At 36.9% G+C, this 16,057-nt stretch overlaps 1 long non-coding RNA gene across 1 annotated transcript in view; it reads left to right on the forward strand.

Annotated features, from left to right (window-relative positions):
* The window catches only part of LOC111087134, a 43,333-nt gene that overhangs the window by 12,940 nt on the left and 14,336 nt on the right, over positions 1-16,057 (forward strand). Inside the window, exon 2 of the long non-coding RNA XR_002611850.1 lies at positions 3,107-3,274. This is a non-coding gene — a long non-coding RNA (uncharacterized LOC111087134). The remainder of the gene's footprint in view (positions 1-3,106; positions 3,275-16,057) is intronic.

The following is a 16,057-nucleotide window of genomic DNA, read 5'->3' on the forward strand; positions in this document are numbered from 1 at the left end:
GCCTCTTAACAACAATATTAGATTATACTTTTGTTGCTAAGCAACATGATATAAAAGCCACTGTTGGAGTGCATTGTTACCCAAATGCACTGGCTTTTCTATATATTAGAAGCTGTTATATAAGGAACCACTTCTTTTCTGTGTTTTTTTGCTGGATTGCCTCACTAGAAAGATGCGCACGTGCATATGTGCACACACGTGGATAAGATAAATAATACCCAGGTGTAGACCCTCAGGGCTCACTTAGTATGGGTTCAAAATTTCAGGTTTTTAGGTTCTTACCTTGTAGAATTTTTAGGGAGGTTTTATTTCTGCTTAGGGAGGTTTTATCTGAGTATTAAAAATATCTGCCTTCCCACAACTGGCTGGAGAATCAAGGCAGTTGGAGTTGACACGTTGTGGGTGTAAGCACTCAACTTCTAACCCTTAATTGATTTTCCATAGGTGCTGGCTAGTTTGAAATGAGCATATAAATTTTGTCTGATAGATGGAATACCCCAAATGCATTTGGGTCCTCTCACCATAGATATTATCTATTATGAATTAATGTTAACAACAGGACTGATAATGGAAAATGATTGTTTAATTATAGTACTGTTGCAATGTTTATTTTTTATATATATATAAATGTGTGTGTGTGTTTATGTGTATATATCGAAAAATATGAATCTTCAAAGTGTATGTTTTAATATATCTGAAATTTTAAGAAATAGGCCTTCAGCACAGAAAAGCACTGTAAACTTGGTAATCGTGTATTTTTTTTTTTACTTAATTAAAAGTATTTTCACTTTATTCCATTTTACACATAGTTCCTAGAATAAAATAGTTCTTGTAATAGGCTTTTATTTTCAATCAGCGTATATTGAATGATAAGAATCAATGTGAACATTTTTCATGCTGATTATAATAACATAAATGTCTTTGAGATGCGAAAAGGTGAGAATCATAAGGAGGTTTACTATATTATCATCCATATAGGTACTTGACACTATCTATACTTCCATATGAGGGCATTTCCAAAGATATTCACTATATCAACGTTACCGTATCAAGCCGGGCTTAGTGTTACACCCATTTTGTGATGGCTTATAATAATATATATATCTAATTGTAAGTGATATATACCTAAAAGATATGTACCTTACTCTCTTTGTAGGAAACCTTATTTTGTATTGTAAGTTCAAATAAGATAGTTATAAAATATTTACTGTTTTCCTAAAACTAACCTAAAAGCACATTAAGTGAAGTATTTAATTAAAAAAAAATGGCTTGCAAATTTTCTAAATAGATGAATCTTGAAAATTTTATGTCATGTTAAGTCATGCACTATAAAAATTCAGTATTTGTGTATCATCCTAATGAGGCTAGTAAGGAAAAGAACAGATTTCTTATTTTTATGCTAAAATGTGTAACTTGTACAAAGTACCATGTTAGGTTATTCAATCTTAACAGATCTTGGTTTTTTTTATTACCCATTGACTGAATGAAGTTCTCATAATGAAGGTATTTCAGTTTCCCTATGGACACTTCTAATATTTTAGAACTATGTAGACGTTTAAAAGTGATTAGGTAGAGTGAAGATATTATTTCAGAAATGTTTCAATCTCAACCAGAACTGAAGTCCTCTGAAACATATTCTGTTTAATATCAGCATTTTTTTTTTTTACTCTGTTATCTTAGAAGTGTGAAGAATGAAGTTTATTTGGGAGTTATTAAACCTCGTTGAAATATATGCATATGTGTACTTTGTTATTTTATCTTAACTTGCTTTCCAATTTTCAGTAATTCATTTAACTGATGTATAGTTTATTGTCAACCAGTTCATTTTCATCAGTTAAAGTGTTGACTTTTCTAAACTGCTTTTTGTGATCACTAAAAGTTATTCTCTGTGGAAAAGTTACCAGTACATTGTATTTCCAGAAAGGTCAAAATATCAAATTTGTGTTATGTACATAGGATTAGTGGTGCTACTGGTGTGTCTGGTGCCATTCTGTTTTTGAGTTTGTAAGTCTTCTGTGGATTCCATCTATATAGTATCGTACATGATGAGCAGTTGTATGACTTGATAGCCATTCAAGATACTTGAGTAGTTATGGTACTCTATAACCTATAAACTCACTTGAGGCAAAAACATCTTTTAATGTCAGTATAACATTACTGGTTCATTTGATTAAAAAAATCATGAAATTGAATTTCATGGTTTTATTTCAATGTTTATTAAACTTGTACATTTATAACATTTACAAATAATGGTAAATTGTTCTAACTACTTTTGGGCTTGTAGTTTTGTAGTTTGGGCTTATACTGGAAAGGCATAATTAGAATATATTTCACCAACTCTTAAAACTTGCATTTCACAGACTTAAGGTCGTTAATATGTGCTGAAGACTAAAGATATGTATGGAATAATAACTAATTTTTACATGTATATAAAAATCAGAAGGCCCGCATAGAGAAATAATCCTTCTGAGCACTGACTAAAAAAAATAATTCTGTAAATTACATTTGTGAAGCTTGAATTCTTTTAATTAATGTAAAAAAAAAAGATGGTTTGTTTGGATTACTACTTAAAAAATTAAACATCTTCAAAGTCGTTACCAAAAGTTAAAAAGATGTGAAATTCTGAAATATTTTACGTGTTAAATATGGCAGTTGTTCAGGATGAGAGAGCCTATGCTAGTGAATACCTACAATTTATAACTTAAAATCATAAATCATTTATTATTTCTTCTGTTTTGAAACTAAATGTGCATGTATTTTATGCTTTCGCCAAAAATATTTGACTAGGTTTCAAGCACGAATAGTTGTTTTCTTTATCAGTGTACTGTACGAGTGAAAGACAGTGTTGCAAGGCATATGTTAAAATGATTGTTTGTACTACTAGATCGTTAACTGGGAAGCTTTTATACGTATATGTATGATGTGACAGCTGTTCCCAGCTGCTTTCTTCATGGAAATGTGTACCTGTGTGTCTTTGGTAAGTTTTTGTTTTATTTTAAGAAGGTCTATGGGATTGTTCAACTGTTTTTGTCATTTATGATTTGATTTCCTTCCAATGCCTATCTTGAGTAACAAATATAAATTATTTTCACTGTTCTTTACACAGTCAACTGCATATTTAGTGTTCTGATTTCGGAAACATCAGAATGGGTGACTTGAAGCCTCAGCAACAAGAAGCTGAGATGAAAGGTTGGTTATACAAATGGACAAATTATTTGAAAGGATACCAGAAACGTTGGTTTGTACTTTCAAATGGGCTATTATCATACTATAGGTAAGTTTCCCTTGAAAAATTACAAATAGCTTGCATTACTGCAGAGCTGGGTAATTAATGTGATTAATAGATATAATTTATTACCTATGAGCAATGATTATATCAGTTAGTATCAGAAAAAATAACTGGGTAATCAATTTATGATTAAATTGATTAAAGTCACAAAAACAATCAACTAATCAAAATTATGATTAAATTAATTAATGTCACAAAAATAATCAAGTAATTAAAATTATGATTAAGTTGATTAATATCACAAAATAATCAACTAATCAAAATCTTCATTAACTTGATTGATGGTACAAGTACATTCAATTAATCAAAATTATGAGTAAGTTGATTAATGTCACAAAATAATCAACAAATCAAAATCTTGATTAACTTGATTAATGTCACAAATACATTCAATTAATCAAAATTATGAGTAAGTTGATTAATGTCACAAAATAATCAACAAATCAAAATCTTGATTAACTTGATTGATGGTACAAGTACATTCAATTAAACAAAATTATGAGTAAGTTGATTAATATAACAAAATAATCAACTAATCAAAATCTTGATTAAATTGATTAATGTCACAAAAATAATCAACAAATCAAAATCTTGATTAACTTGATTGATGGTACAAAAATAATCAACTAATCAAAATTATGATTAAAATCTTGATTAACTTGATTGATGGTGCAAAAATAATCAACTAATCAAAATTATGATTAAATTGATTAATGTCACAAAAATAATCAACAAATCAAAATCTTGATTAAATTGATTAATGTCACAAAAATAATCAACAAATAAAAATCTTGATTAACTTGATTGATGGTACAAAAATAATCAACAAATCAAATTTATGATTAAATTGATTGATGTCACAAATACATTCAATTAATCAAAATTATGAGTAAGTTGATTAATATCACAAAATAATGGTACAAAAATAGGCAACTAATTAAAATTAATGTATCTGACTATTACTGTTTTCAATTATTTCAACTATCCAATTAATCAAAATATTTCCATTATAATTTTTCAGTATCATTTTCTATTAATTCAAGGTTGTTCAGCTTAACTTATTAATGTCATGACACAATTTTATCAATCATTCAAAATATGAGATTATGATTATTTCAATTATCCAAGTAGTCTACATGGATTGGATGTTGGTTGGAGCCGGACCAGCCACGTAAGTCCTCACAAGGACAAAGAGTATACCTGGATCAGAAGTGGTGCAGTCTCTCAAGGGTGTGTTGTTTTTAATTCCTTCTCACACCCCATAGTTTTCCTTTGGGTGCTTCCTTAATGAGGATCATTTTCTCACTGGTCTGCAATCAGTTCTATGTGGTATTCTAGCTTTTTTGTGATAGGAGGTAAGATATTGCACTGGAAGTTAACACTTTCCTAAACTAAAAGAGTATTCTGATAGATACTTAGCTTCACTCACATTTACCACCTATCCTCCCCACTTCCAGTGTGGTTTGATCTGATCAATCTCGAAGTGGTTAAGACGTGCAAGATTAAAGAGGGCACTAGTTAGGATAGGGGTAGTGTCGCACTGCTGTATGCTGTATAGTCATTTACATGTTAATATGCAGAAATAAATGGGAATGTCAAGGCTAATGGTGAGCAAAAATTTGCGCCTATAGAGGGTAGTATAAATCGAGAAAGTTTTTTTTTATGAGAATAGGTAAGTATCTGTTTGAAATATATTTTCAGTTTAGGAAAATGTTAACTTTTCATGGTCTTTCAAGTGTTAAGGGTGGATGATTGATGTGTTTTTAAGCCTAAATCATACTAAACTCAATACATACTGTTGGAATGTTTCACACTCATAACTTTCAAGGATAGAAAAAAAATTATCCCCATTATATTCTGAAAACTGATTCTTGTTACATTGACTTTGAAATTTCAACTTTAATGAAAACAAATCATCTTCAAGTGAAATGACAGCTTAATGCAAAAATTTAGTGTGGCTATATCAAATGTCCAGTATCTCACAATAATCCAATGATAATCTTGAAGTTTCAATTGAAGAAGGAACAAGAGGGAATCCTCAATAGCCGTGACACTTGAAATTCTTTTAGGGAGGATTAGAGTAAATTATGAGACCTATTTTTCCTTTTTATTACCAATATTTTTGTGTGCAATACCAAGCATGGGGTGCTCATTTACCCAATTTGATTTTATTATTCATCAGGATCTCCACCAGCCTACCCTCAAATTGAAATTCTTTTAGGCAAGATTAGAACAAATTAATCTATGAGACCTTGGGCATGTCGAATACATCAATCAGAAGGGTTTGACCTCCTGAGTCCAAACCCTTAATTATATCTCAAATTGGTCAAGAGGTGACAAAGCTATAAGCTAAACGTTTGTACTTGAAAAAAAAAACAACTCAGAGCCATTCTATGAGCTGCTATGCTGCATCTAAAAAGCATTAACTATATGATATTTTTCATTTCTGATACGGTACTTCCCTCCACTCACAAGATTAGCTTTTACCATCTTGTGCTGCCCTCTATATGTGAACTTTTTTATAACACATGCCACAAGCCTTCCGCAACCCCTATTGGAATCAAAGATTTCAACACGTCTCTGTTGTAAATCATCATGCGTCTTCTCTTCACCAATAGGAGAGCTCTACTATTACATGACACATGTGCCACTACTGAACCATCACTTCTCGTTTGGCAGCGCTCGAGTTCAGATGTCTTTTTTTTTTGTTCATTACTTCTCAAAGTGGTTTAACTTAATTTAATTTACTTTTTTCCATTTTATTTTCGAAAGCATTTGATTTCCCCATGTTTTGCCATGAAAAATTTTGCTTGTTTGTTTGGTATCAATCATGAATTCCAAAGTTAACATTACCATTTTGGGTACATCTTATTCATCTGATGGCATAATTCAGGCCACAGGTGCAGGTGACCCGTTGGGGTATTTATTGGGTTTTATTCGCAAGGAGGTTGAGTGTTATATGGGACAACCTTTGTTTATTGTTGTTGCCCCTCTTCCTCCTGAGCCTTTTGAATCTGGCCAGGCTGGTGAGAAGTTTGATCATTTGTCCCCCACCCCCCTGGACTTTGCCTTACCATATCAAATCCTACCTGAGAATTCTTTTTGGTCTTCATTAGCTTTCTCAGATATTATTTCTCAGGTATGTGATGTTTTGTCTATTACTACTATTTCTTATGGCCCACGTCCTTCCCTATTACATGATTCTGCCACCCAACCATATTTAGTTTTTCCCCCTGATATTTGGGTTCACACTGAGTATTTTGCCTCCCAGTTATGTAACGGCATTAATATGCCTCATCCCCTGCGGGCTTCGCATCAGTCCACGCTCGTTTATTAGAGAGTAGATTGTCCATACTTAGATCAACAATTGTTGGGTTCCTTCATCCCCTTGTTTTTTGGAGGTTTTGCAAATGGTGGGGAATTTCTCATATCGATGCATTTGCCACCTCCCTCAATCACCAGTAACATTTGTAGATATCTTTATCCAGGATTCGTCAAACATGTTCCTTTATGTTTATCCTCCTATATGATTACTTCATTGGGTAGTCTCCCTCAACCATGCCACTTCTTCTGATTGCTAATCTGGCCCGCTCAACTGTGGTTTCCTGAATTACTCCAGCTACAGTTGTTCCCTCCCTTCCCTCTTCCTTTTTTCTCCAAACTTCTTCATCAACCCCAGTTGCTGGTTCTGCATCCCATACTTCACATCCTCCATATTCACACCTGGTTTTTGTCTGGTTCCTGGCGTGGAGATGCAGTTTCTCATGTCGGGTGGCATTTCATTTAGCTCATTCCATTCGTCTTTCATCCATGGCTGTGTATCAGCAGAAATGAAATGTTTTTTACACCTTTACCCTAGCTTGGGGTATCTCAGCTTCTCGTCCTACAGATGCTGGTATCTCCTTACCTGGCTTTTTGAGAAGGGATCTTTAGTATCCTCAATATCAGGTTATTGGGCAGTTCTATCCCATACTTTCCATTTTTCTAGTTATTGCAGGGTCTTTCTTTCCCCTGTCCTTGATCCATTCTTTCCTGATACGTTGGCCGCCTAGGCATCTGGCACTTGCAAATTAGGACATTAACATGGTACTCCATTCCCTTACTTTACCTCCATTTGAGCCCATTGCTTTGTGCTCTTTGTTTCACCTATCCCTTAAGGGTATTTCCTTCTCCTCTTGGCCTGCAGGTGGCATCGATTGGATCTGTTTCCTATCGACATCACTCATATTCTGTACCACCAAATCTATCTTCTCCTTTATCCAGATCATTCCTTCCTTCCCAAAACTTTGGTGGCTCGTGAGGGTAATTCCTCCTTTTTTGCCTTTTTTGTGGCTTTGATGTGGCTATAACGCTATGTAAGTCTTTATTAATGCTTTCTTTTCTTTCAGGAGCTCTTGCTTCAAATTTGGTCTCTTGGATCTTGCTCTGTGGTGAGTGGTGCCTGGCCAGGTATTTTTTACACAAACAAATCTACACTGTACACATGTTGATTCTTGTGCTCTTTCCAAGGCTCCACTTGATCACCTTCGAGATGGAGTATTTCACAAGATCACTGGATGGTCAATTACCTTGTGATATTAGCTTCATAAATAGGCCTGTCCCACACCATACCACCCATGGACAGCATGGGTAAAGGAGAAGGGGATAGCTGCCCATCACTGCCATGACTCTATTGAATATGTCAGTGTGGTCTGCTTTTCAAAATGGGGTTACATGATCACCCCTTGCACTTTCTCGGGTGTAGCTGTTCCTCCAGACTCTCCAGTGCTCTTTCCCACCCATTCTTACAGTGGAGTATGGGAGTCCTTACCACTTGCCAGTTCCAATTCATTGGGGTGGTTGACCATGGAGGCATCCTGCTGGATGGGTTCCACATAGATGGCTATAACCATTCAGTTGAGAGTAGTCCGGTGGTTTTCTGTCAGTGTAGAAGTCGTACCATCCTCCGGATTGATTGACACATATTATGGAGTGAGATGTTTCAATGCAGTTCCCCCCTTCAATTGGGTACCCTCATCCTACCCTCACGTGGATGGCAGCACCCCATGGGCTGGTTTTGGATATTGAGTGAAACAATCAACTTAAGTCCTTACACATGCTTGGGGTTGTCCATCTTCCTCCCTTGACTCTTCCTTCTATGTAGTGGGTCATGGAGGGTATACATGGGATGTTTCCTTTTCTATCCTGGGCATTCTCTCTTGCAACAGAGATGTTATTGACCTTTGCATGTTTTGGATCATTCTCACGGTCACAGGAGTTGATTGCTTGCGATGGACTTCCCTTGGATTCCGGATGACATATTCTCAGATCCCTGGCTCAATGCTAATCCTGTGTCATGCCCTGGAGTCAGTGTTTTCCTCACATCCACGAGGATTTGAGGTGAAGCCAGTATGATCCTTATCCTACCCTCACGCAGATGTCGGTACCCAATGAGGAGGTTTTGGATGTAGTTGACTTACCGAGTACGGTCCACTGCACCCTCGCCATTCTAAACCATGGAGCACATCCTCCATTACCTACTTTACTTCTGTGGGATTCAGTTTCTATATTTATCCGATTGGGATCACTTTCCTGATTTATCCTCTCCGAATTGGATGTGCTGCCTTCCTTTTCAGCCATGTTTGTTCCTAGCAATTCATGACAAGGAGATACCTGGTTCAGAAGTGGTGCAGTGATCTGCTGATCTGTTTCTCTCATCTAAAGAAGTATCCTTTGGATGCTTTCAGAGGGTATGTCTGTTCTTCCCTTGCACTGGTTCCTCCTCCTTTTCAATGTGGAATTCTAGCTAATCTTGTTAGAAGAGGGAAGTACCATATTGGAAGTTATAATTTTCCTATATTGAAAATGTATTTCTGAAAGATACTCCCACCCATCTCCCCACAATTTTCTGGTGCTTACGTCCTCTGCCAAACCACAAAGTGATGGTTCGGTAGTGGCGCATATATCACGTGATAGTTATGTTCTTCTATTGGTAGAGAGATGATGCATGATGATTTGCATGAGAGCTATGCTAGAATCTCTGATTGCAATAGGTGTGTGGAAGGCTTGTGGCATGCATCATAAAAAGTTCGCATATAGTGGGCAGCACAAGATGGGAAAGGCTAATCTTGTGAGTGGGGAGAAGTACCTATCGGAAATGCATTTTCAGTATGAGAAAATTATAACGTCCATGCTGATGTCAGATCAGCTATCAGTGAAATGATGAAAGAAAAAATATAAGCTGTTTTTTCATCAAGATAACTTAGGAAAACTGTATTTCATGATACATGCTTGTATTCCATCTATTTGGTGTCTTGACATCACAAGTTGTGAGGAAATGGCTGAACCAATTTTAATGAAATTTGGAAGATAGAACTGCCAAAGTAAAATTTTAAGTGGAAAATAATTAATGAATGCTTTGAGATTTTTGAACCATCGGCCACCTGTTTTCTATACCATCTTCTCTTAAGAAATCTTTTCCTTCTCACTTGTGGAAGCTTTTTCTCTGACAATTTTGCATTGCTCACCTCTTGCACTCTTTACTACAGTGGCAGGTTAATACTGTTGCTTGACCACTTTTCTTCCCCAAAATTTAGGCTGCTTGGGAGGGGGATCAGATGTTTTATCCAATCAACATCCCCTCTCTTTCTTTCCTGTCCAATCTTTCCATCCCAAACCATCTCCTTTATCTTGTACAGGCTGTTCATTGTTATCTCACTCATACTGACCTCTTTCAAGGCAATTGACAGTACTTTTCCTCTAGTAAATTATCTCTTACCTCTTTTACCAGTTGTGTTGTATATCTCATTCAGCTAATTTATTCTTCTATAAGTGATGACATTTTTGTATCTTTTTTTTTTTGTCTTCTTCCATCACCTTCATCATCTTACTTCTAGCATTGACTTTCTTGGGATGAGATCTTGCAGATAATGATGTGTATGACCTCTGACACCTTTGTGCCACTTTACTCATACCATATTGCAGTTTCATCTCTTCAGCATTCTTCCCATGCTAATTCCTCCCTCCCATTTTCTTCTAGTGGAACAAACAAAGGACTCCTGTTTCCTCAATACCAAGTCACTTGGGAGGCCAGTATGGAGAGTTCCCCATTGGACTGATGTAATCCCACTGGAATTAGACTGCGTGAATTTACTCCTCAATCATAAGTAGAGCTGGGGTGTTACCTGGAAGTGTAGTACAGGCCATCTCACAACACTATGAACCAAGCCATTTCTGGTGGTTATGCCAGCTAGATGAGTCTTGCATTCTCTACACTACATACTCATGATCAGCCTGAGGGTTAATGGTATGTAACGCATTAGCATATTTTGCTCTATCACTTTTATTGGACAAAAGAGTATGACCAGCATTCTCCCACTAGGTCCTCCCTAGGGGGTAACATGTTTCATGGGTTTTCCCATTCTGATGCTATAAAGATAGATTGAAGCTCATTTTTTTAATTCATTTATTTACACTGGCCCCTTCATCATCTTAACAGTATAGGATTCTATCTCTAAATTCTGTGGGGACAAGAGTCTCATTTCAGATAGATACTCATCTCTCCATGGGACCTTTCATCTTTCCTCCCAACTTCTGGTGTGTGTTTTTTTTGCCTCATCAATAAAGAGATATTTTTGAAATGCTAGTACTCACTGGATTTTTTATGCAGGGAGGATGTGTTGCCATCATATTAATTGAGAGCTATAGGCTGGTGTGATCCACGTTAGTATATGTAGGGGTGGAAGTTTGATTCAAGGCTTGTTGCATGTGCTAAAATATTTTTGGTAGATGCATGAGGTAGTAATAGCTCTTAGCTTTGTGGAGAGATGAATATCTATCTGTAATACATTTTCAAGTAAAGACAATGTTAACACTAAGTTCATTTTTGCTTGTCAGGCCAAACCAGACTTTTTGAAAATAATGCATTTGTCCACTGTTTGAATCTCTATCAGTGTTTTTTTAAATGTAACCATTCTTTTTGCTTTCTTTGCTTTAAAAAAGAATAAGTGTCTTAAATTTGTATTTAATGGATCATTTAGGATAGGCACATTTTTAACCTTTTGGGTACTATTTAATTGCATACTACTTTTGGGACAATACCTCACCTCTCACACAGAATAGTTTGATCTCTCATGCATCTGCCTATGAGACTCACATCTCAGTATCCTTGAGCTAACTCTCACCTAAAAATCTTGTGTTTAATATGAACTATGCTAGTGCATGATGACATCATCATGCAACAATAGGCATCCACCGAAAGGAGGTGACCCAATCTCCTTACACAGTGACTACCCCCAAGCACTTGCACTCAAAATAACTTAATTCTTTTCCTTGGCATTGTCTGGAATAGACGTGTTTTTAAGACTGTTGATCAATTATATGAGATTTATGATAGTTTACAAAACTTAAATTTCATTCAAATATAATTGGTTTCTTTTATTACTAAAAAAAATGAAAGGAATTTTTTTTCCCTTCTTACCCAATATGAATTCTCAAGTGATGATAACTTTCTCTTTTTCTTATGATATTCCTACGGAGGACCTCTGTCTGTTGTGGCTGCTGGAGGCTTGTTGTCTGTTGGGGATGTAACAGCCATTGTTCAATGTGTTGTGGGTTTCTTCATGTATGCAGCCTCATCTGTGGAGGAAAATCCTCCCTCTTTTTATGTCTTCCTTATATGATTTCACAAGCCTTGTCCTCCAAATTTAGTATTTGGAATCTCTTTCACCTAATTGGGGGGACTCCTTAACTTTTATTTCCCTCATTAGTGCCTAATTTTTTGCACCTTTGTCTCTTTCTTACCACCCTCCTGTATTACTTTACCTTATGTATGAGACACTTCATTGTACTCAGAAGGGGTTTTTCTGGAGAGGTTTGTTCACTTCTTTTCACCACTACTTCTGTGCCATCACTCCTTACTTGGTTCGTCTGCTTTTGGGACTTGTTTTCCTAGCTAAATTATGCCTCCCTTGCTTATCTTGTAATCTTTATTGGGCTCCATTTCTTTGCCCTGAGATCTTTGATAAGCTAAGGTTGCCTGGCATCAGTCCTCATTGTTTACAATGGTTTCTTGTCTTTCTATACCTTGCCATTCTGTTTCTAGGCCTATTGAATCCACATCTCCACTTCTTATTCCAGCTCCACAGCCTTCTTCTATTTCCCATTCTCTTACTTCCCAATGTTAGGGTCATTGTTCATCTCGTCAGTGACTGTCTTATTGGATCTGGCCCTTTGGTGGCCCATCTGTCTCTCTTTGTCAGCCTTATTTCCCATTTTCATTCAACAGATGAGTTCTTCAAGTTCTCACCCACAGCCTATCTCGCCTCTTCTCTTTACCTCCTCCCCTTTTCCATTTAAGTTGGTTATGTTCTACTACAACACTGAACCTTCTGTTTTGGAATAATTCCCATCAGGTTTGTCTCATGACTTATTATGAATCAGGGGCTTTGAACTTGGTAATGGATTGCCTTTTTTGGCCAGACTGGGATCTAATCTCATGGTGGTCTTCCCACCCTCAAGTTTTTCATTGGGTTTGCTCTCAGGTGGGTATGCCTTTCATCATTGTTTTTGGCAATTTCTACACCACATTTCCCTTCTTCTGATCCCCACTTTCTCATCCTTCAGCCATAGTGGTTGATGTTCATGGCCAGGACTGGCCTCACTTTTTTCTGTATACCTATCTTCCTCTTTGTCTTCTCCCTCATGTCCTCACTTTAATACATGACACTCCTTGTTAAGTTCTATTGATGGTGCCTCTTTGGCCGGCAAAATCCCAGTTTTCTCTGCTTCATCAATTAATTTCTAGGCCCTCTCTTCCTTTGCCCCATTTCCTCTCTCTTGCTCCAGTCATGTCTCTCTCTTTCACCCAGGAGTGTAATCCATTCATCTTCACATGAGGGATTTGTCAAGTCCATTACTCACGAGCTGGACCATCTGAACATGTAGGCCCACCATGGCCAGGAGGCTAGGGTGCTTGACTCACAATGTGAGGGTTGCAGGTTCGATTCCCTGTCACACCAAACATGCCCACCCCTTTGACCATGAAGGTGTTATAATTGTGACGATCAATCTCACTGTTAGTTAGCAAAAGAGTAGCCCAAGAGTTAGCTGTGAGTGGCTTCCCTCTAGTCTTTTATATGCTCTTACATATGCTCTGTTTGAGTCTTAATGTTCATTACACCATCTATTTCTGAAGGCATATTTTCTTCTTCTTACCTGAGGTCACTGTCATTCAGATGTTTATGCTATTGATGCTTCCTACACACTCTTTCATGGTACTTTTATAATACTCTGTCCAAACAAGGCCTTTCATCCATGGACTTCTGCTATTCAGGAAGGGGATCATCCTTTCACATTTCTTTGCTTCATATTTGACAACTGTCTCACTCTCTTGTATCTGATGTTCACCAACTCTGTCTAGATTCTTCAGGCTGAAATTTGGATGAATCTACCCACTTTCGTTTCTTCATTATCTGGCTGTTTTGTTTCTTGTAGGATTTTGACTCTCTCCAGTTGCTCTTCTTCAACTCCACTACAAGGTTTATTTTCTTTTTCATCACCCTTTTCTCTTTTATATATCCCAACAGTGGCTCAGTGGCGGTTGTGCTGTAGGCATCTTATTGGTTTGTCTGCCTAATCTTGTCTGTCTGCCAAGTCCACTGGCAAGCGAGGCATGTTATGATGCGTGGCAGTGAAAGCCACAAGGAAGCTGTCGCGCTGATTTCGCTGGACTTGCCCAGAGGACTTGTCCCGAGTGCTTGTGTATGCATGGCTTAGATGCTGTGCCCCCGCCTGTATGTGATCCACCATTTCCGTATTCATGGCGTGTTAGATCCCACTTTTGTCCCCATTTTCTTGTAATAATAATTCATGATTGTGTGGCAGCTAAGCATCGGTAGAATTATTGATGTACTGCTGTCTATGATGATGACAGGTACCTGGTGTTGCTTTCATGATATGCTTATTCCCCAAAATCTGCATCAGTCTAGGGGTAATGAAAAGCACTCAACCCATCTGCAGTGGCTTTACGAATGCCCACTGTTGAGATAAGATGTTCCACAAATCACTAGGGGTATCCTCTTGGTATTAAAATTACTCAATTGCCCAATCCAGACCATACCATTTCATAGACTATCATGTAAAAAGCCGGCACCAGGAAAGTGACTGCCCACTTCTTTGGTTTGTGCTTACTGGCATTTAAAAATAGGGTTTCATGGTCACCCATTGTACTTTCTCCAACAAAAGACCTTTCCAGCAGATGATGGGGATACAGGCACTTCTTTGGGTTTCATCAATGCAAACCCCACCCCTTTAAGTGGAGCATACAAGACCCTTACCACATGACAATTTCTAATTGCTGGGGTGGTGGATTTTGAAGAGTTCCTCTCTGATTTTGTATACCACAATATGATGGGAAGTTGGATGGTGGTGATGTTATCTGTGTAGTGCGGATCACCTCTGAAACAGCTCAGATGAGTTGAGATGAGATGCACTCTATGTCTTATTGCACCCTAACCACACTACATTTCTTGGCTTGCTGACCACTTTTCTCCTGTACCACTGATACCGGGGTCTTTGGTATTTTAGGATTATATGTAAGACATGTTACTGGTATATCAATCATTTGTTTAACTGTATTGTTTTTTTTTCATATATCACGTCTCATACATAGGTTATTGTTATTACACACTTATTTAATTTTATATATTAACATTTATTTCATTTTTTTTATTATTTATCTCTTATACTTCTTCATTTTAACTTGGTTTGTTTGGAACCTTGAACTGGGGTCATCACTAATTTCTCCTAATATTGCACATACTTATTGCTTGGTTAAGATTTATTTTAGAGCTTAGTGACATCCTTTGTCTTGCACTTTTCGATTAGGCTTAACACGTGTCTGTTATTCTCAGTTTACCTGTAGTTTTACTTGTGGGTTAATCACTAATTAAGTTGAATATCTTGTTAGCTCAGGCTTAATGAGTGTCTGTTAAGTTTGGTTGACCTCTGGTTTTGCTTCCAGGTTAATAGATAGTTAGGTTAACTATTTTGTTTTCTTCAATATATAACAAGTATTACATATGTTTATTTTACTACACAATTTCATTCAAGTAATCTTGTTTAATTCATAATTTATATCCTTAATTTCATTTTTGTGGCCCCTGAGGGCTGGGATCCACCCTACCTGCTCCAAATATTGCTTGCCTTCCTCCATAATGGGTGAACCCATTTCAGATGGCCTAAATTTTGTCAGTTTTCCTCCACCTTATAATGAACTGCATTCCAGGTTTCTACTGCAGAATCTGCTAGGCCTATCTCAATTTTTTGTTGTCTTAGACACGTTTTACAGTATAGTCCCCTTTTCCTGATATTGTTTCATGATGATCTTTGTGTCACTCTTTTAAGAGTGGGTATTTGCAAGCCTCTCTCCATACAGGCTTTAATTATTTTTTTGCCTTAGCTTACCATCAGGCAGATTTTCTTGTTTTATGTCCTTCGGATCTCCGTTAATCCTATCCATTTTCTCCCCTTCCTAGTTTTTCAGCTTCATATTACCCTATCTACTCTCCTACAGGTAATGTTTACCTTCCACTTCCATTTTTAGGTGTTCCACCTATATTTAGGAATTTTCATGAGATACTTCCTCCTTCTTCCCTCCATATTGGGGAGTTTGCCATCTTCAGTTCTTTCCCTCCACACATGGCTTCTTTACTTTTTGGGTCTTCTTGGGTGAGACACTGCTGTTTGCTTACCATTCACTGCTAATAGGGACTTAAGTTCAGTTCTTAT

This window comes from Limulus polyphemus, unplaced genomic scaffold, assembly GCF_000517525.1.
Source record: "Limulus polyphemus unplaced genomic scaffold, Limulus_polyphemus-2.1.2 Scaffold1775, whole genome shotgun sequence".
Classification (NCBI taxonomy): Eukaryota; Metazoa; Arthropoda; class Merostomata; order Xiphosura; family Limulidae; genus Limulus; species Limulus polyphemus.